The sequence below is a fragment of the Arachis ipaensis genome, chromosome B9 (genome assembly GCF_059453495.1).
Source record: "Arachis ipaensis isolate K30076 ecotype BB chromosome B9, ASM5945349v1, whole genome shotgun sequence".
Classification (NCBI taxonomy): Eukaryota; Viridiplantae; Streptophyta; class Magnoliopsida; order Fabales; family Fabaceae; genus Arachis; species Arachis ipaensis.
In genome coordinates this window covers 100,547,923-100,570,273 of record NC_142444.1, presented here as the reverse complement: position 1 = coordinate 100,570,273, position 22,351 = coordinate 100,547,923, and the positions used below count along the sequence as shown (strand labels likewise).

The 22,351-nt window shown below is 37.3% G+C and overlaps 1 pseudogene; it reads right to left on the bottom strand.

The window, feature by feature from the left end:
- Positions 1 to 11,520: 11,520 nt before the first annotated feature.
- LOC148545632 (uncharacterized) lies at positions 11,521 to 12,098 on the bottom strand (annotated as a pseudogene).
- Between the last annotated feature and the right edge of the window lie 10,253 nt (positions 12,099 to 22,351).

Below are 22,351 nucleotides of genomic sequence, written 5' to 3'. Positions count from 1 at the left end.
AGTAAGCTAGGCAGCCTTGGAGGGCAACCCACGTTGCTAACGTGAGGGAATGAAGGAGTGTTTGCCAAAAACACTGGTGAACTTCAGCCTTGGAAGGTAACCCACGTTGCCAACTTGAGGATGTGAAGGCGTGTTTGACAACAACTTGAGCTTCTTGACAGCATGACCTTGCTTCCTTCAAATGAGAATAACTTGAGCTACAAAGCTCCACATAAGGTGATTCTAGTGACATTGTAAAGTAGGAATCAAGAGCTTTCCAAGCATATACGACACTACATGGTGGACACTAAATTTGAGGGAGAAAACTTGTCCCGAAAGTGCATAGATGAACATGGTATCAACATGTAGTAAGGCCAGCTAACCTCTTCACCTTCCATGGAGTATATCTTGAGCTCTAGAGCTTCAAATAATGAACTCTCAACGGCATTGAAAAGTAGACATCCAGAGCTTTCCAACGATATATTATAGTATGAGTTTGACATTCGTTCGAAGCTTCAAAAGCTGGCTTCATTTAGAGCTTCAGAATCTAAAGGCGTTGGCAACTTGGAAATACAAAGGCGTGTTTGCCAACAACTCCTGCGATTCTGGCAGGCTGACCATGTCCCCTTCAATAGAGCATAACTTGAGCTACAGAGATCCAATTGAGGTGCTTCTAGTTGTGTTGAAAAGCTGACATTTAGAGATTTTTAATAATGTATAATAGTCCATAGTGAAGCATAAAATTGAAGCTCAAACCAGAGTCATCTTTAAGCCCCAAGAACAAGAACAAAGAGTTTGACATTGAAGGAGCACAAAAGAGCACGTTGCTAACTTGAAAACCAAGTTGGCAATGCCCTAAACAACATCTCAGTCCAGGGAGAATTATTGAGCACGTTACCAACTTGCAAAATACAAGGGCGTGTGTACCAAAAACGTGCTTAATGGACCAGAATTGCTAAGGCATGTGTACAAGCTCTCTGTTTTCCTGAAGGTGCTGCAATTCCATTTAGGAGCCAACCAATCCAACAAGAACAAAGCCCATAAATCTCAATCAATCAAGGCCACAAGAATCATCTAGAATAGTTAATTTTCATTTGATTGTAATTTGCTTTTAATTTCATTTCAATTTGTAATTTAGGCTAGCTTATAAATAGGTTTTATTTTCATAGAATTAGGGGACGGCGAGAGGACGGAAGGAGATCACACACACACACTTCATTGGCACACTCCATTGGGAGTGGGTCTTCGGACCCCTCCCCTTCTAAGAGAGAGTCTTTGTGCTTCATGGATCCAATTACTACCAAGAGGAGGATTGGATCTACTTGAATTACATGTGAGCCTTGAGAAATGGATCATGGAATTCAGTTTGAGGCTTTTATCTCATAATTCTCTTGATCAATATACTCTTAGTTGGTACGTGACATATAACCTCTTTGAGTTGAGGTCTTGAGGGTTGTGTGGCTTTTGGATTAGAAATTGAACTTCACCTCTTCTCATGAGTAATTAGATCAAGAGATTGGCAATTGATTATGTGAAGAGAAATTAAATCACCAAGAGATTGGGGTTTAATTACTCATAATCTGCCATGGATCTATCTTACATGATTGAGAAGGAGTGAGACCCATTGATTCAAGAGGAATCAACATCTCCAATCCCTTATGTTTTCCATCTTTACTTTCCGTCATTTACTTTCTTACAATTTTACTTTCCAGCACTTTACTTTCATGTCATTTACACTTCCTGTTTGCTTATCACTCCAAAATGATTGTCTAACTAGAATAATCAATTTACTATTGATTGCTTAATCCTTTAATCCTCGTGGGATCGACCCACTCTTGTGAGTTTTATTACTTGATGCGACCCGGTATACTTGCCGGTAGTAAATACGTGAAATAAATTTTATAATTTTTACGTATTATGTCCTACAGCCTTCACCAACCTACCCTCCATGCGATCCCATCGCCACCGCCTACCTAACCTCCTCCGCACCAGAAAATCACAATTAATACAAGCAAGTAAAACACAAGTAGTTTACATATACAGCAAGTATGACAACTAGCATTTAAGCATATTATTCATTTAGACAAGAAATACAATTAGGCAAAGCAAACAAGACACAGAAAATGCACATGATGAATGTCTATCCTATTGGCTCATGATATCACTTGTCGGTCTATAAATACCAACTCGACACATCATTTCGGATGTCGCCTTTCTATCACGTCTGAGGATATAGCGCCTGGCACACTTTTGTTCCGAGGATATAGTGCCTGACACACTCTTGCGGCAGAAAAGGAAAACAACAACAATATATAACTCAGCACAAATCATTCCAAGGATATAGTGCCTGGTACACTTTTCACATCCAACAAGTGCATCTACCTCAAATCATCATCGGTCATCACCATTTCTCATCCAAATCAACTTTCAATTATCAACTCTTAACATTCCAAGGATATAGTGCCTGGCACACTCTCAACATTCATCAAGATCCTTATCCCATCTTGAGTCCTCAACTCATCACAACCATTATCAATTCATGATTTCCATTCCAAATCATTAGTCCATCAGTTTCTCAATTCGTTGTCTGTAATCATCAAGTTCACTACTCTTCCCCCTCTCTCAACCAAACTCATCCTCAATACACCAGAAACCTAAACCTCCATTTTCTAACCTTTTATCAAATTACCAAGTTAAAATCACCTAGGACCTTCTCTACGTTTTGATATCCAAAAATGAGCCAAAAGTCTTAAATAGGTGTCACAGAAGTTTACAAGTCTAATTCTCCGTCTCTAGACTCAAAATGGAAGTATCCTATAGATTTGAACCCAGTTAAAATAGTTTAGTTGAATAAAATAAAAAGAAAAACCATTTCTCTTGCAAAAACTGATTTTAAGTTTGAAATCTCTGCGCCAAGACAGCAAGCTACCCGGTTCTTAGAAAATCCACCAAAACTCATATTTTCATTTGATGTATCTGAAATTTTCCAGAAATAGACTAGACTCATAGAGATTTAAATCAGTCAAAGTTTCATAGAAAAATCATTTTTCTAGAGAGAGTTATATTGATTACAAGTTTACTTTCAAAAACTAGTTTTGCTGTCAAAATAGCTAAGAGCTTTATTTTTAAAACGAGCACGAATCCTTCTACAAAATTTATAATAGTCTAAAATTTTGACACAAACAAGAAAATAGTCCAAGTCTCAATGTCCTTTTGGTCCCACTCAAAATTATGGTCAGGATTGGGAGATATAGGCTTGGATACTTGCTGGTTTGATTATGTAGCAGCAGAAAATCAGTTTTAAAGTAACAAACTTCAAAAATTTATATCTCCTAATCCAACCGTTAAACTTTAACCAAAATTTTCAGGATTTTTCTACATATCACAAAGATTCGAAAAAAATTAATCCCATTCAATTGTGATCGCTAGATCGTTCCCAAAAAGCGTCCGAAGCTGCTGCCAGAAAATAGATTATGCAGAATTTTGCCAAACCTCAATTTTCAAAATATTTCAACCAAAATCAGACCAAAACCATACCAACTCCAATTTACCTCATAACTCACCCTTTGTGTCACAACCTACCATTCATACCAAATTTTTCATTCACCCTTCAATATTCTCAACCTCAAATATCAAATATATAACACTATAATCATTCATCCACCAACCACATTCATCAATTTTCATTATCAAATATATAACAATACATTCTTTTTTTTTTAAATCAACACATTAATCAAATTCCATTCCACCATTTCCAACAATCATCATAATCAATTTCAATCTCAATCCTCAATCCCATACTATCAACATCAACATTTCAATTCATCAACAACCCAAATCATCAAATCATCATACATCATCATACAACAATTCCAACAACCAATTTAATTCAATCCTATCCTATGGGTCACTAGCCTAAGTGTCCATAAATATTATATATTACATACAGAAAATCAAAACCATACCTTGGCCGATTCCCTATATGAACCAAAACTCAAAATTGAGCACCAAATGAGCTTCTAACCACAAGCAAGCCACCAATGTAACTCCAACAAGCACCAACAAGCTCCAAACTCACAATAATCAAACTATATATGCATAAACTATCACAAATCAACCTAGGGTTCCATATAAACATAATATCACAAGGGTTTAATATCTCTTACCTTTTTCAACAGATTTAATAGCCAAAATCCAATGCTAAGCAAGGATTAGAGCAAACCTAAACATCCAAAATCACAAAAACTCATTTAACCCAAAGCCCTAAAAAATCCGAAATTTTGGAGAGAATAACTGAGAGGATTTTGAGCTTGCCGTACCATTTTTTTATATGGATTTTGTAGAGCTCTTCACAAGGAACGCGTAGCCGCTGACAGCACGTAAATCGAAATACCGTAGCTCGAGATATCGCAAGTTGAAGTGAGGAGTGAATAGTGTCAATGGGGGTTTCTTCTTCTTCCCCCCTCTCTTCTCAATTCTGTTTTGTGTATGTGTTTAATGATGAATGGGTTCATTAATGAGCCCTTATATATGTTGGACTTGGGCCCTACTTGGACCCGGTCCAATCCGTTAGCATTTTTAGCCCGTTTGGCCCAACTTTGGGCCAAACATTTAAAATTAACTCCCGGTTTTTTATTTCTAATATTTTTCTAAGGTTTTCGACTGTTTTCACTTTTTCTCGCACAGTACCGGGCAGACGTAAACTGGTTTGACTGGTTCAACTAGGGATGTACATAATCCGGCCCGACCCGAAGACCCGGCCCAGCCCCGAACATTTTAGGGGCTAATTTAGTGTGATTTCATCGGGTCTAGGGTCGGGTAAGGATTTCAAAAATAAACCCAGCCTTTATTTCGGGTCGGGTCCAGGCCATGGCTCGGGTCACCTGAACTCGACCTAGTGGCCCAGTGATCATACATGATTAATATTTTGTGTTATTAGTGATGGATGATGGCTATTCTTATGTGAAATTTAAATATTGTAAACCTTAATATTTTGTGTTATTAGTCATTATAAGATTATAAGTTAATGTTTTATATTTAAAATGCATAAGACTTTAGACTAATGCATAATATTGTGTTATTTGTATTGATTTAAATATTTAGTATTATTAGACAATATTAATATTGATTATGGTTATGCTTTAATTTTAGAGAATGGTTGGTTCTTGTTATATTTTTTTAAGTGAATTTTACTATGTGAATTGTGAAATAATGGTTGGAGATTAGGTAATTTTTACATGCTAAAGACCCAGTTTTCACCCGATTTTTATCCAGTTTTTACCTGGCCCGAAAGTGCGTAGATTTCATCGGGTCTAGGATCGGGTTAGGGTCTAAAAATTAGGCCCAGTCTATATTTCGGGTTGGGTCTGGATTAAGCCAAATCCAGTGCGGCCCGACCCATGTACACCCCTAGGTTCAACTGCCGGTTTGCAATTTTTCACGGTTTTTCGCAGAAAACACATTTTCCGACTCAGAAAAATCCACTGAGTCCAAAAATCATATTTATATCCCCAAATTCTCATTCCAACTTTTCGGAACCTAATTTGGGCATTTAAGTTATTTTATTGGTGAAAACTTTGGTTCTTACAAGAAAGATGTATTTGTACGATACTGCTCATTCCTATGGATTAATATAATTACTTTTCTACTTTAATATATGTTTGATTTCATTCTATGATGCATTTTCTTTCTTCATCCTTATGAATCTGGGGTGGAACTGGCGTATGACCCCTTATTCTACATGAGTTCTTGTAAGTCCTTGGCAGGATAGTATTAAGCTACAGCTTGAGAATGTATCACAGATCCCAACACATTATCGAGGCTAATTGAGATATGTGACATAAAATCTCGTTAGTCATGGATAATTGAGGTCTCTGTGGTGCTAAGGCTAGAATCATAGAGCATCATTCTCCGATCCGTAAGATCCGACCTTATCTGTGGCATTTTGAGTAGGATCAACAGAGATTGAATTACGTGAGCGTCACCCTCTTCCAGATTGAATGATCAGCGTCCTGGTATTTGGTTTGGATAGAGGAGATTAACGACCACTGGCCCTGGCTTAATCACTTATAGCCGTGCTATTGAATGAATCACTCATTGTTAAAGTATTCAATAAGAAGTATTAACCCGGAAGAACAAGCATCTCCGAGGCCTTAACTGATTTTCTATCATTATTTCTACGTCTTCTCTTTATTGTTTTGTTTATGCGCTTACAACAATAACAACCATCTTTCTATTCACCTGACTAAAATCTGTAGGATAACCACAGATTGCTCAATCCGACAATCCTCGTGGGATCGACTCTCACTCACCTGAGGTATTACTTGGACGACTTGGTGCACTTGCGAGTTTAGTTGTGCGAGTCTCAAATTCGCTCAGTACATAAATTGTTGTGGGATAATTAATGGTTATTGCTTTTAATAAATTCATAAGACGAACAATAATCACTACAGTTGAAATTAATTCTTTTCTTTATATGTATCATCTTATGACAATTTTTAAACCCTTTGCTGAGAACCTACAAAGACGATGTTTTCACCCCCTACAGACTTCTCTTTTCAAGAAAGACGGGAAAGCTTATGAAGTTTTTGTTGAGTTCTTAGCTGTGCTGTTTTTGTTTGGATATATTAGTTATAGTTTTTCCCTTGCCTTTGCTACTATTGTGTTTCTGTAAAGAGGGATAGGAATTGTAATGATACGTGTGTTTATAATATTTGTAATTTACTTGAATGAGAAGTCTCGTATGTCTATATATATTTAGATATGTATATGAAGATTGTGATTGAATTTGTTTATATATGAATGTTTGTAAGAGGTGAAAATGAACTTTCGATTTTTCAAAGAAAACAGCGATACTGTTTCGAGTTAAAGGTTCATATTTTAATATTGAATATATAGAAGTCGTCGTGATATCCACTCTATTAGAGTGGCGTAGCCGGAAGCGTGACATTCTAATTGTAAGGATGTTACATCCAAAACCGTGACCATAGACCCTTTTAGGTCACCCTTTCTTAAAATCATGACCATAGACCCTTTTAGGTCATCCCCTAAAATTGTGACCATTGATATTTTTAAGTCACCCTCAAAGCCGTAATCATAGACTCTTTTAGGTCACCCCCTAAAACCGTGACCATAGACCCCTTTAGGTCACCCTCCAAAATTGTGATCATAGACCCTTTTAGCTCACTTTTTTTTTTTTGAAAAATCGTGACCATAAACCCCTTTAGGTCACCCCTAAAACTATGATCATAGAAACTTTTAGGCCACATTTTTTTATAAAACTATGACCATAGGTACTCTATGGTCACCCTTTTTTAAAAAACGGTGATCATAGGTTTTTTTTTGCCCTCTATGATCACGATTTTTTATCATGACAAAAAAAAATTATGGCAATGGGCCCAAAATGTTGTAGTGACAAAACTACCAATTTCAATTCATTCCCTAGCCATTTAAAACCTAATCAACTAATCCAATCCATCAAAGAACTAACTCCGATTCAATTAATCATTTCCTAAGTTTTTCATCCAAATCAACACCAATAATGCACTTATTCAATCAAATCTCACCAATTCCATAACTGATCATAATATGGCAATTATCCAACTTCCCATAACTTACCAAATAGGAAATACCTCACTCTATCACGGCATCCGGCCCAATTTTCACACACATCGCCATAATAGGCAATAAATCCACAATCTGGTATCCAATTTTATTCAAACCAACACATATTACACACCAAGCATTTAACACATGAAATCATACTAACACATAATTCATCATCAACATACATCATTTTCCATTCAGTCATATCCTAGGGACAATTAACCTAGGTATTTACATAATTTTACATAATACCTACCCGAAACTGAAATTCGTACCTCTAGACGGCGGTTCCTCCAATACTTGCCTTTTCTCTGAGCAACTCCAACGTCCACCAAATCTCACTGTTTAATCCGCAACTCAGCCCCGCACCAAATCAACTCAACAAGCCAAGCTAATCCATATAATCTAATCACAACAACCAATTTAACATTCACACTAGAGTTTTACTTAAGATTAGGGATAATTAAAGAGATTAAACTTTCTTACCTCAACCCACTCAAAAGTAGGATAGGACCCACTTGAAATCCATGCTAGAGTACTCCTAGAGAACCAAAACCACAATATCTCAACACCATATACACCAAAAATACAAATTAAAAGAGAATAAAAAATGAACAAAGAGTTCAAAAGTTACTTACCACAATACTTAAATAGAATTGAAGAGGGATCCGAGAAGAACGTGTAGCCCTAAATGGCTCGTCAATCAGAGCTCCGGATTGAAAGTTATGTGGATTTGAAGTAGTGATGTGAATAGTGTTAGGGCATTTCTCCCTTCCCTTCTCCGCCTCTTTCTCTCTCTCTTGGAATTGACAAATGTGGCTAAAATGAGTGTTGAATAAAGGGTGTTAGTGTGTCGGGTTAGGACTTGGGCCCAAGTGAGGCCCAATCTTAATCTTAGCTCGTTTGGTCCAACTTTGGGCCAAACCTTTAAAGATAAGTGCTCAAGTTTATATTCTAAATATTTTCCCTTGTCATTTTCACAGTTGTAGCTTTTCTCACTTGCAGTACCAGATAAATTTAAACCAGTACAGTAAATTTTAACGCCAGTATGCATTTTTCTACAATTGATTATTATTTTACACTCAATCTTATTTTTTAAATTAAATTCTCACTAGCATTTTTTTTGAATTATAAATATTAAATTCATAATCTTTTTTCTCTCATTTAATTTATTTATTAATTATTAATTATTTATTATTTACCTAAATTTTATATCTTACCCACTTTAATAAAAATTTTGTCCTCAAAATTTTGATAAAATAATAATGTAATAGATCAAGTAAATAATTATAACAGTACGAGTAATACTGGTATCAAATGTTATCTTAGCTCTAAAATATTTTGTGAAGTTAAATGGATCAAAGAATACCAGTAAAAGTTTTTTATTAGTTAAATTTGGATCTCATAATTAAATGTTATCATTAAAAAAATATTTTTTATCTTATATAAAAATAAATATTTTAATGAAAATATTTTTTTAATTTTTGATACGGATCTGCCTTGTTAAAATGAAGTAAAATGTGTTTTGTAGATTGTGCAGATTTTAATAACAAAAAATTGAAAAAATCATTCTATAAAAATTTGGATTTTTACATATAATGTATAAAGTTAAAATTTGGAAGATCAAAGAAGGGGTTAGTACAAAAAAAAAAAAAAAAAAAAAAAACGCTCTTTAATAACAATAATTGAAGCTAGCGGGTATTAGGCCTAATTGATGGCTGGATGTGTTACTTTGATTTTGAATTTGTTTATTATAAATATGGAAGTATTATGTATTTTATTTCTTTTTAATTTTATTATTTTTAACATTAAAGCACATTTTTTAACGAAGTGTTTGATTATTGTAGTTTGATAGTTTGATTTAGGAGTGCACGTAGGGCCGGATGAAGTCACACTACTTTTGAGCTACACTATTTTTGAGCCACATTAAAATTGGGTCTCGATCGAAAGAAGTCTGGGTCTTGATAAATTTTATGTCAAAAAATTATGATGTACTTATTTATAACGAAAAAAAAATATTTGTTACAGAGAAGTTGATAACCATACTTGAATTTGAATTTGTCTATAAATTCTAATTTCATACTTCTTTGATCTATTTTCTAATTCAACAATGTGATTAAAAATAAAACAATAAACTTATAACTAATATAACATAATATTAGAATTAATTTAAATCATCTATATCTTTTTTAGTCTATTTAGAGTGTACATAGACCGAGTGAAGCCGGATTCGCCTTGACCTGGACTCATTCTAAATAATGACCGGATCTATTTTTGAGACTCTTATCCGATCCTAGACCTGGTGAAATCATACCAAATTAGTCCCAAAATATTCGAGTCCGAACCGGATCTTCACACCCCTAGTTTGATTATCCATGTTTCAGGTAGTATCAAACAAGGTAATAATAAAATTCAAAAATTCAAACGGTTATAATTATATTATAATCAAACAAGATCTAAATTGTATTATAAAATCCAGTAATAATCAAACAAGTTCAAAATAATCATCAAACTCAAGAATCCAAATCAAAGTTTAAACTTATGCCATAATTAGATTATAATCAAACTGCATCCAAATTATATTACAAAATTCGGTTATAATCAAATAAGTATAAGGTAATAATCAAATTCAGCCAGTATTATACAATGAATTATCCAAATTATATTACAAAATATCTACCAATATTTCAGCCAATGTCATACAATGAATTATCTAAGCAACTATTTTAATTCTTTCTTCCTTGATGAGTTCTTGGTTTTTTTTGAATTTGCTTTCTTTGATCTAAAATTATTTTCTTCAATAATTCTGTTTCAACATTTACATATGGAGTAACTTGCGATGTTCCTGGTTTTCTATCTCTTTGCCCTTTTGCTTCAATTCTCGCTTTCGTACTTTGAGAGTATACATTTCTTTTTTTTTTTCTATTTTTTTCTCTTTGCTTTTCATCACCACTCTTTGAGCTTTCTTTTATTGTCTTCATTCAGTCCTCTCGAAGTTTCATCAAATGTATATATTTTTTTTTGTCGAATTTTTTTGTTTCTTTTTTGCACTAATAGATATTCTTTTTGGTGCAATCTTTTTCTGTATTTTTTTTAAGTCAAAATAATTCAAGAATAATATTATAATCAAATCAAGAAAACAAAATAAAATAGAATATTCTATCATTGAGTACTACAAGAGATAGATTAGAAATTGAATCATTGAGAAACTAGACTACAAAGTACGCACTATTTAGTATAGTGAATCTAAATTTTATGTATGAATTCTCACATTACTATTAAAAAATTTTTTGTTTTTCGTACAATATGACAAATTATATTGAGACCTATAAAATTTTTCAAGGAACAATTAATTAATATTTTTTAGCAAAGAAATTTTTTTAGAGATCATTATAACTATTTTAGTAATGAGATTTTTAAAATTTAAAATTTTAATTGAACTTTTGTATGATATTTAAGGATGAATATTGTTATGGACCCAACTTCTGGATTCCACGCCTGATGCGACCCCCGAACCCGGCTACCCAGGTTCAGCCCACATCGTCCTTCTAGAAGGCCCAAACCGGCCCCTACAATCTCCAACCAACATTCGAATTCAAATACCCCCCTTATCTTAGCCAAATAAGATAATCACCATCACCTATATAAAGGGGCACCCCAGGCCCCCTCAGGTACGTCATTCGCTCTATACACTTTATACCTCTCAGATCCATTCTGACTTGAGCGTCGGAGTGTCTTTGCAAGTATCACCCCCTATTGCTCCAGTCAGACAATCCGGCAACCGTCTCGACCCGCAAGTTTCCGATCCATCTCACAACCCGTAGCGGAGGCATCCAGTACATTGGCGGTGTCTGTGGGGACGGCAACGTCACGACGGCATGGGGGACCAACGGCCAAACACAACCAAAAACACAAAAACCTACAAATGCCCTACTATATATCGACGATCTGGCCATCCCGGACAGTCTTAAACGCCTCCATCACGGACATATCCGCATTCGGCGCAAGAACCAAAGTCTGGGCCTTCCTCGTTTCCTCGGTAGTGGGAATTGTGTTCTTCACGTCAGCCAGCAGCTCCCCCTTCTCCTTCTTCAGCCCCTCAGCTTTCGACCTTCAGAGCAGACACCTCAGCCTTCAAAGTGTTTACCTCGGCAAGAAGCATGGTAGCCTGAGACTCGGCATCCGACGCACATCTCTGCTCCCCACCCAGCTGAGACAACAGTGAAGTTTTGACCTCGGAAGTCCTTGACAGCCTTCTCCCTCGCCATCTCCGACGCCTCGAGCTGCTCCTTCATCTTGGCTACCTCGGCCTGAGAATGACGCAGCTTCTTGTCCAGAAGACCCACGTGGGCCATCACGGGCTCAGCCTTCCGAACTATAATAGTAGAACGGAGGAGGGCACGGTACACCGACTTCGCCTGAAAGGCCACATCACAGTCATGAAAAAATTCCTCCGTACCGGGCATAAGGTGCTGGTCAATGAAGGCAGGGGCATCAAAGCTTTAGTCCATCACAGAAGGAACCATACCCTCTTCCTCCAGGTTCTTGCTGCTGACCTCCTCCGGCCTCTTCCGCTTTCGAGAGGCATCGGTAGCCGAAACCACGACCACCTCCTCATCACCACCTGTCCCCCCAACCTCCGGACCAGAGGAACCGGGACCCCCACCCCCAGCCAAGACCGGCTCCTGAGAAATGGTCCTCGAATCATCGGCAGGTCGGGAGGAGGGAGTGGAAGGAGAAGCATCCGAAGCCACCTCCTGATCCATGGCGGCCTTCAACCTCGCCAGAGTTGTCAAACCACTAGCCATCTCAACTGAAAAAAGAAAAAGAAATAAAGCATAAGCACCCAAGTCGGGAGGACAAAGAAGATAAAGAATAACAAAACACATACCAATGAAAGTCTGGCAAGCCACGGGGTCTCCCATGACGTCTCGGGGATTCAAAGGACGCTCCCCAAAAAGGTGCCAAAGGACGCCAACGATGTCCCTATCTTCCGAGGACAACCCTTTATGAGTAACCCTCGTCAGATACGACGGTCCAGCACCGAAATTTCAATACATCGAAAATCGACGCTCCCCCTCTAACGTCAACCAGAAAGGATGATGCCCCCGAGTAGGGCGCACCTTAAAATATTCTCTCTTAAAACCATGGAAGAAATCCTCATATAAACTAAAAATACGTCGATAAGGCTGAGCCCTAAACGTCATATATCCCTTCTTATGTTTCCCCTCCTTGGTCGGCAGAGTGCATAGAAATAGAAAAAGAAAGATGTTAACTGAAGCTGGAAGCTCCAGATACTCGCACACGAGCTCGAAGGTATGAATCGTTGCCCAACTATTCGGATGAAGCTGAGACGGCGCCACAGAACACAGGCCCAGCAACGCCTGGACAAAGGGTGAAAAAGAAAGTCGCACGCCAAGTCGAGTAAACATCGACTCATAAACCCACTTCCAGTCTGGGATGGTTGGCGAGTCGAGATTTAAGTAACAAAGCCTCTCGTCAACACTGGGGATGGCGAGCTCGTACTGACGATCGGCGTCACCAACCCCACATACAGCCCCTTGGTCGCGGAGCTGCTGAAGATCCACCTCTGTCATCCGAGACTGCGTTCCCCAAACATCGCTAGTTACCTAGTAGTAAAGAGAGGGAACGCCTTCGGCCAGAACTATGATAAACCACTATTTTATGGAATATTTAGGATTGAATTGAGTGGATTCTGTCAACTATTCTCACAGTTATTCATGTAAATTGCATGTTTTTAAGTTTCCTTCCTAATTTTGTACTATGATTGAAAACATGTTTCTTTGGCCTTAAAAGTGCTAATTTGTAATCTTCTCTTATTACCATTCGATACCGTGATATGTGTGTTAAGTGTTTTCAGGTTTTATAGGGCAGGAATGACTTAGAGGATGGAAAGGAAGCATGCTAAAGTGGAAGAAACACAAGAAATTGAGGATTTGAGAAGCTGGAGCCAACGTGCACGCATGGACGACGCGTACGCGTGACTGGTGCAACAGACAAATGACGCACACGCGTGGATGACGTGTACGCATGGCCAGTTCAATATCCATCGACGCGTACGCGTGGCTGACGCGTACGCGTGGCTGACGCGTACGCGTGGCTGACGCGTACGCGTGACAAGCGTCACGTGCCTCAATTACGAGAAAATGCTAGGGGCAATTTCTTGGCTGCTTTTGACCCAGTTTCAAGCCCGAAATTGAAGACAAGAGGCTACAGAGTAGAGATTGGAATCATTCATTCAACTATTCATTCATTCACATTTTTAGGTTTTAGATATAGAATTCTATAGAGAAAGGCCTCTCCTCTCTCTAGGTTTAGGGTTTCTTCTTCCAATTTCTCCTTAGGTTAAAGTTTCAATCTTATTTTAATTTAGTTTTCTCTGACTTTTATTTGTTCTAGCACTTTAGTTATCTACTTCTCTCATTGATTCCTTTATTTTGCCCATTTAGTTTATGAACTCATGTGTCACTTTCAATTTCCTTTTTAATGCAATTTTATGTTTCGATGTCTTTTTTTATGTTTGATTAATTCTTACATTTTATGATGTTTCTCTTTATTACATTCTATGTGTTTGATGAAATGTCTCTTTTAGCTATAGAGTAGATTTTTCTATTCTTGGCTTGGGTTGGTAACTTGGGTGACCTTAAGTTACTAATGTCCAAGTGATTGATGGTTGATGTCCATTGACACTAGCTTTCACTAATTCGATTAGTGAGTGGCTAGGACTTATGGATTGGGATTGATGAAGCTCATTTGACCTTTTTTCAATTGTTAGAGGATGACTAAATGAGATTGATCCCTACAACTATCATATTGTGGTTAGTGACAAGGATAGAGATCCTTAACCATTAACCCTTACCAAGACCTTTTTACCATTTGAGTTTTTCTTACTTTCTTGCTATTTACTTTCTTGTTCCTTATTTCAAAACTCCAAAAAGAAGTACATCATAACCAATAATAAATACAGTTGATATCAACTGTCGGTTACGTAGCCATCCCGACATGTTCTCAAGCTCAAAATACACCATGGGGAGAATCCCCAAGCTGACATGGGGAGGGGAGAACGCCCCCAAGCTCAAAAATATCCATGGGACGAATCTCAAGCTGACATGGGGAGAAGAGACAACACCTCAAGCTGACATGGGGAACACAATACCCCAAGCTCAATAATAACCACGAGAAAAAAATCCCGGCTGACATGGAGACAACGCCCCAAGCTCAAGTTAGTCCATCATTTCTTACAATTTATCATTTTCATTCTCAATACCAATTCATATCTCATCTCATCATTCTCAACTTTTCTTAACTCATTGCTCATACATTTTATTATTCTTGATTGATTATCATCATCAACTCTCAACTTTTATTTCATTCTTTGTTCTTCATTCTTCTTTCTTCTCTTTATCTCTCAATATCATTGTCTTTAGCTTTAATCCTTCCTAGGGGCAACTTATATTTCTTTTCATTTCCTAAGCTTGTTTATTCTAAAACCTTCTTGTGTTATAAATACTCATGCACAACCTATTTTTCTTGGTAAGGTAACTCTAGAGATCCTAATCTTCAATTTAAGTTAGGTTTTACTGAACTTGGATTAGAATTGAAATTTTTACAAAATTTAGAATTCTGCTACTGCATTTACAAAATTCCAAAAAAACAGACAACAGCAGTATTTTTATAAATTCCACAATAATTCTAATTCTAATCCGTTGCCTCTAAATTTTGATGGGATTACAGTCAACATTTCCAAGTTTAAAAGCTCACAAGTTTCAGGTTCATATCACTTCGTTTGTGTAATTAACTATCAATTGGAAGAGGTGCCCTGTTTTTATGAATCAGTTCAGAATTTTCAGCAAACAACCCATTTCTCCAAATGACTTATCTAAGTCAAAAAAATAGATATGGACCTAAAACTTATTCTCACTTAAAATAGACTGATAAATCTTTAAATCCTTTTTAGAAGCAACTCAAAATTCCGTTTAAATCCAAAGTTATAGCATCTGGAAGTTGGTACTGCAGAACTAGAAAACCAAAAAAATCTGCAGCAACCACTAAACTTCAAAAAATCATATCTTCCAAACCACTTGGCCAAATTCCCTGAAATTTTTCTGGAATAATCCTGACTTATAGAAATTTGTTAGAAAAATATATTAATTCAAAAATCATGTCCATATTATTCCCAGTTTTCTTTTTAAGTTGCTATCCAAACAGATTAGGAATTTCTGCAGCAAGAGTTCTCAATTTCACTAACCAAATTTAGTCCTCTAGGTTTCCAACTTATACCAATCCACCATTCCTCTTATTCATCACTTTAACTACTTAAATTATATCACAACCCTACCATGAAACCTCAGTTTCATGTACCTATCAGAAATCACCATGATTTATATCATACAAGCTCACTTTAAAGTATTAAAATTCTGCACTTCTTTTAACAATAATAAACCAACGAATCAACAGAATTTCAACAACAACAACAATCTTATTAACTCATCACCTTCAATCAGAAATTACATCTAACAATTGTTCATTAATCGTAATTCTAACCCTTACCTCAACCTTCTTAATCAAGTCAAACTTCTGCATCCCAATCAACATACGCTTAGCTCACTATATATATATATACGTTTTAACTTCAGCAATCAACCTTTACAATTTAATTCACTTTCTTCTCTCAATAACCCAACATCAAACATTCAACAATACACAATTATCCATAATAAGTCATCACAATTTATCAATTTTCATCAAGGCCACTATCATTAGCATAAACAAACATTCCAGCTTATCCTATGGTTATCTAGCCTAAATTTTCACAGGGCATTACATATTAAATGCGCGAAACCTAAACTATATCTTGGCCGATCAATATATTTAGTCTAAGGCAGCCACCCAAGTCACAACACAGCCTCTCAAGCTTTGAGAAACCACCCAAAATCTTAGTTCCAATCACCACCAAGCCTCCAACATATACACTTATACACTTAATTTCACATATATCACCATACATACTCAAAATTCACATTTAACATACTAGAACCGAAATTGGCTAGGGTTTACGAACCTTACCTTGTATGTATCTTAATCGAACCAAAGCCCACTCATTCCTCAACTCAATTTGATCCTATAATCATCAATTTAACCAAAATCTTAACATCCAACAACCTTAATATTTCCGAATTGAAAAAGAGAGAATAGGAGCTGGGATTTTGATTTCATCACCTTGAAAGGTACTGGGCTTTGTAGAGCTCGTCTCTGCGAATGCGTGGCCGTAAACGGTGCGGCGATCGGAGCTCCGAATCAAAAGTTAGGTGGAATCAAAGATTTGAGTGAGGGTTTAGTTATTGAGAGTGTTCTTCCCTTCTTTCTAATTGTTTCCAGCGTGCATGCTGAAAGAGGAAGGAAGGAGAGCTTCCTTAAGTATGTTTAGGCTGAGTGGGTTGGGCCTTGGGCCCATTATGGGCCCGGTTCGATCGGTTCGGCCCAATCTTTGGCCAAATCTTTTAAAATTAGTATAAAAAATTCTCGTTTTAATTAGCTCTATACTATTTTACTATTAAATTTGCATTTCTAATTTTTTTATTAAAATTAATTTATTGACTAATTATTCACTAATTTAACGGGGTTTACACACGCAAAAATTTCTTTTCATATTTTTTTTCTAAATAATTGAGCCTATGTATCACCAAACGGAAAGTTATAGATTTATATAATAATAATAAAAAAAGAAAATTCCACTCTCCTCCATTGAGAGATGCTAAAATGACACTCCCATTTCCTAAATTTGTAAAATATATATTTTTCTCCCTTATAACTTTTAAAAAACCTCTTCTTTAATCCATTTTAAATTTTTTGTGTTAACTAATGTTAACTTTCTCCATATTTAAAGAAAAAATAAATTATTTTTTATAAAAATACCTTTTAATAAAAATGTTATTTTTTTGTCATTCAATTTTGCTTATCAAAATATCTTTTAATAATTTATTTTTTTATTAATTAAATTATATTTTTACCAAAATATTTTTAAAAAAATTTAATAATTAAATTATTTTTTTAAGATACCCTTCATTAAATTTTTAATTATTAAATTGTAATTTTACCAAAATTTTTGTCAATAATTATTTTTATATTTTATTATTAATTTTTCGATATCAATATATATTATTTTAACATTAAATAAAAAAAATCTCACCACTGTTAATATGTATAAGAATTAATATATATTGATATTGAAATATAATCTTTCTAAGATTTTTTTATTTAATGTTAAAATAATATATATTGATATCGAAAAATCAATAGTAAAATATAAAAATAATTGTTAACGAAAATTTGGTAAAATTATAATTTAATAATTAAAAAATTATTAAAAGATATCTTAGGAAAAAATAATTTAATTATTAAATTTTTTAAAAATATTTTGACAAAATACAATTTAATAAATAAAAAATAATTTATTAAAGGATATTTTAGTAAGCAAAATTTAATGACAAAAAATAAAATTTTTGTTAAAAGATATTTTTGTAAAAAATAATTTATTTATTTTTAAAAATAGATAAAATTAATATTAATTAACATAAAAAATTTAAAATAAATTAAAAAAGAGATTTTTTTAAATTATAAAAAAATATATATTTTACAAATAAAAAAGAGAAAAATATCATTTTAAAATCTCTTAGAAAAAGAGAGTGAAATTTTTTCTAATAAAACAAAATCCTCCCTAATTAATCGTCGCTTTCTTTATAGTCCTGATCATGGAAAAGATGCATGAATCAAAATAGAAAATTGGCAATAAACAACTTCCTATTGTTACGGACGTCACCTTCAATTTCCACACGGCATATACCGAGAAGCTTCTATCGTGCTTTAATTTGTTATAATATGGGAAAATTTTTAAGTGTATCCTCATATTAGTATTTTAGTGTCTCTCTCTCTCTTTCTCTCTCTTAATCCATCTCTGCTATGTGTGGGTGTGTTTGTGTGTCTGGAGGGAGTGTTACCATATATTAGTATTTTAGTTATTTTTAATCGTTAATTTTAATTATAAAAAATATATATAATATATATAATAAAGATCAATAATTAAAAATTATTGATACACTGATATGACGGTACATTTAAAAATCTTTCTATAGTACGATAAAATAGTGAAGATAAGCTCAAAACCTAAGAGCGGGGATACAAATAAAATTTCCTTTTCAACTTTTTAACATTGCTGGAAAAGCAATCGCCTTTACCTTGTGATGCCTTTCTTTGTCACATCCAATAACAACGACAATTTTAGCTATTTTGAGACATCTGTATATTTCTTTGCCTATTTTGAGACATTTGTATATATTTCTACATCTATCAAAATTCAAGTTGGTGCATTTTTCATTTAAAAAAAAAAGCTGGTGGATACTTGTCCGGTTGCATATTTTCGGGCCATCAATATCCTTCTTTCCCCTCTTAAATACTTTTTCTTGTTTCAAAATAACTATTAGAAATAATAATTGTACGAGATGTCTTTGGTACGGTTTGAAGGGTAGATCGGGAATCTGCGGGCGAAGCTGGAACCAGATTGCTTGACTGGAACAGTGGGGGGAGGTACCTGCAAAGACACTCCGACGCTCAAGTCAGAATGGATCTGAGAGGTAGAAGGTGTGAGGAATCAATGAATACCTGGGGGACCTGGGTCCTCTTATTTATAGGTGATGGTGAATAACTTATCTTATCTTATTTGGTTAAGATAAGAGAGATATTTGGGTTAGAGGCTTTTGAGGGCCGGTGTTTGGGCCTTCGGGTTGAAGTGGGTCGTCCCCGGGTAACCGGGTATGCGGGATCCGTGGGTCGGATCCGTAACAGTTGCCCCCGCAGCGGGAGTGCGAGCGAGGTCGGTCTGTCGCTGGGAGACGTTTGTTATGGGCTCAATTTTTTCTCGGGTGCCCGTCTGATTTCTTTGAGATGAGGTCGGTGCCTCGGTCTTCGTATCGTGGAAGATTCGTCTGACCGTTTAGGTCTGACGTGACTCTTCCGTATCAGTCGCATCTGTTGCGTTCTTCGAGGCGTTACCTTTTTTCGAGGGGGTATTTATTGCAGGCTGTGCTTTTTCTTTTTTGCCCTTGCGTTTGCTTTGCTTTCTAAGGGTATTTTCGTTGTTTTGCTTTTTTCAAAAACCGTTTTGGTTTTCCTCCTTCAGTTCCCTCGTTCTGCTTTTACTTCTCTATTGCTTCTCTTTCTAACCAGAGCATTTCCCATTCTCCATTTTCGCTTTCTGTGGTTTCGGTTGGTCTTCTTCTGCTTTGTTTTTTGCAATTTTTTGTTTTTGCTAAGTGTAGTTTTAGAGTAGTTTGTGGTGTTTAGATAGTTCTGTTGGGTTTTTTAGAAAAGGGCTGGGGCGAGTGCCACCGTATAATTGGTGGTGTGCGGTGGCGGTGTTTGTTTTTGGTTTTTTACCCGCCGTCGTTTTCTGCCGTGAGGTTTGGCTGACGGTGGTGCTCGTCGATATTTTAGGTATGGCTCGCCGACGGACGGAGGGTGTGAGGGCTCCGGTGGCCCCGGCGGGGGGTGTCCCTGACCTTTTTTCTTGGGTCACCAGTGATGTTTGGGGGACACCGTCGCGGATGACGGAGGCGGACCTCCAACGGCTCCGTGATGAAGGGGCTGTTTGTGGGGGTGGCGATGCCGAACGCCACTACGAGCTTGCCCTCCCTGGGGTTGACGAGAGGGTTTGCTATACCAATCTCGACTCCCCGACAATGCCGGATTGGATGTGGGTGTATGAGGCGATGTTCACCCGGCTTGGTGTTCGGCTTCCCTTTTCTCCTTTTGTTCAGCAGTTGTTGAATCGGTGCTCCGTGGCGCCGTCCCAGCTACATCCGAACAGCTAGGCGGCAATACGGTCTTTTGAACTCGTTTGTGATTATTTAGAGCTACCTATCTCAGTAAATGTCTTTCTTTTCCTTTTCTTGTGTACTCTTCCGACTAAGGAGGGGAAGCATAAGAAGGGGTATGTATCTTTTCGAGCTCAGCCCCACCGTCGGGTTTTCGGTTTGTATGAAGACTCCTTCCATGGTTTTAAGAGTTGTTACTTTAAAGTTCGTCCCGCGAGGGGGCATCACCCTTTTTGGTTGACGTTGGAGGGTGAGCGTCGGTTCCCCACTTACTGGAACTTTAAGGCTGGTCCGTCTGTGTTTACTCGGGTTTCGAAAGAGTTCTTGTCTTCGGAGGAGCGGGATATCGCTCTTGTCCTGTGGCAGTTATTTGGGGAGCGTCCTCTTAATCCTCGGGACGTGATGGGTGATCCGGTTGCTTGCTGGTCGTATGTTGGTGTGTGTCGCGTGTGTCCGTTCTTTATTTGTTTTTATGTTTTGTTTTCCGTTTTCGTAACTTGGATTTTTGTTTCTTGTTTCCTTTGCAGTTGAGATGGCTGGTGGCTTGACATCCTTGGCGCGTCTAAAGGCGGCGATGGCCCAGGAGGAGGGGTCGTCGTCCCCAGCTACTCCTGTTTCTAATCCTGCCGTGGAGTCTCAGCCGGTTTCTCAGGAGGTGATTTCCTCGGGTGCGCGGGCCGATGCTCAAGTTTCTCCCGGCCCTGCGAACTCTCCTGAAGTCGTTGTGGTGACGGCTGCTGAGGCTTCTTGGAAGAGAAAGAGGCCTGAGGACCTGAGCAGTGAAACTTTTGAGGATGAGGGTCTTGTGCCCAGTGTGATGGATCGACGCTTCGATGCCCCGGGGTTTATTGATCAACACTTGATGCCTGGAACGGAGCCGTTTTTTGATGGCTGCGATGTTTCGTTTCAGGCCAAGTCGGTGTATCGTGCTCTCCTCCGGTCTGCCGTTGTTGTTCGGAAGGCTGAGCCTGTGATGGTTCAGGTCGGTTTGCTGGACAAGAAACTTCGTCATTCTCATGCTGAGGTAGCCAAGTTGAAGGGGGAACTTGAGGCTGCCGAGGCTGCGAGGGAGAGGGCTGTGAAGTCTTCTGAGGAGGCCGGGTCAGAGATTCTCCGACTTGCCGAGGTTGAAACTTCGCTTCTCTCTCAGTTGGCAGAGGAGCGGCAGCGGGCTTCCGATGTAGGTTCTCAGGCTGCCATGCTTCTCGCCAAGTCGGAGGCTCTAAAGGCCGAGGTTGCTGCCTTGAGGAGGGAGAAGACGGAGTTACTAGCTGATGCGAAGGACGCAATTGCGGCTACCGAGGAAACGATGAGGGCTCAAGCTTCAGTGCTGGCTCGTGGTGTGGATATGTCCGTGATGAGGGCCTTCAAGACTGTTCACGATGGCCAAATCGTTGACCTTGAGTAGCTTTTACTTTTATCTCTTTGGATTTTTTCTTTGAACTGTGCCTTTGGATATTTTTGGATGGCCAGGGGCCGTGTATTTTGATTTTGGAACACTTTATTTTCGTTTTAATGGTGCTTATCGGCCGTTCGGGCCTTTTGTATGTTCCGTTGTTGTTTTTGGGCCGTCCGGGCCTATCATGTATTCCGTTTTAGGCTATTTCGTGTGTATTTCGTTTGTTTCCTCGGACCGTCGTTTGGTCGGGTTCTTTTGTGGATATCCGCGTGTTTGGGCCTGGGGGGTGATCAGTCCCCCAGTTGCGGCCGTGTCTTTGTTCCGTTTTTGGGATACTAAGGAAAATAGAAATAGCTGTTCTAATGGAATTTTTATTGATGGTTGGGCCTCGTTAAAACCCTCCGTTGGTGGCGGGAAAGAGTACCCGAGTTTAAAACTTAGATGGGAAATAAAACCTTAGAATTTGTAAACTGGT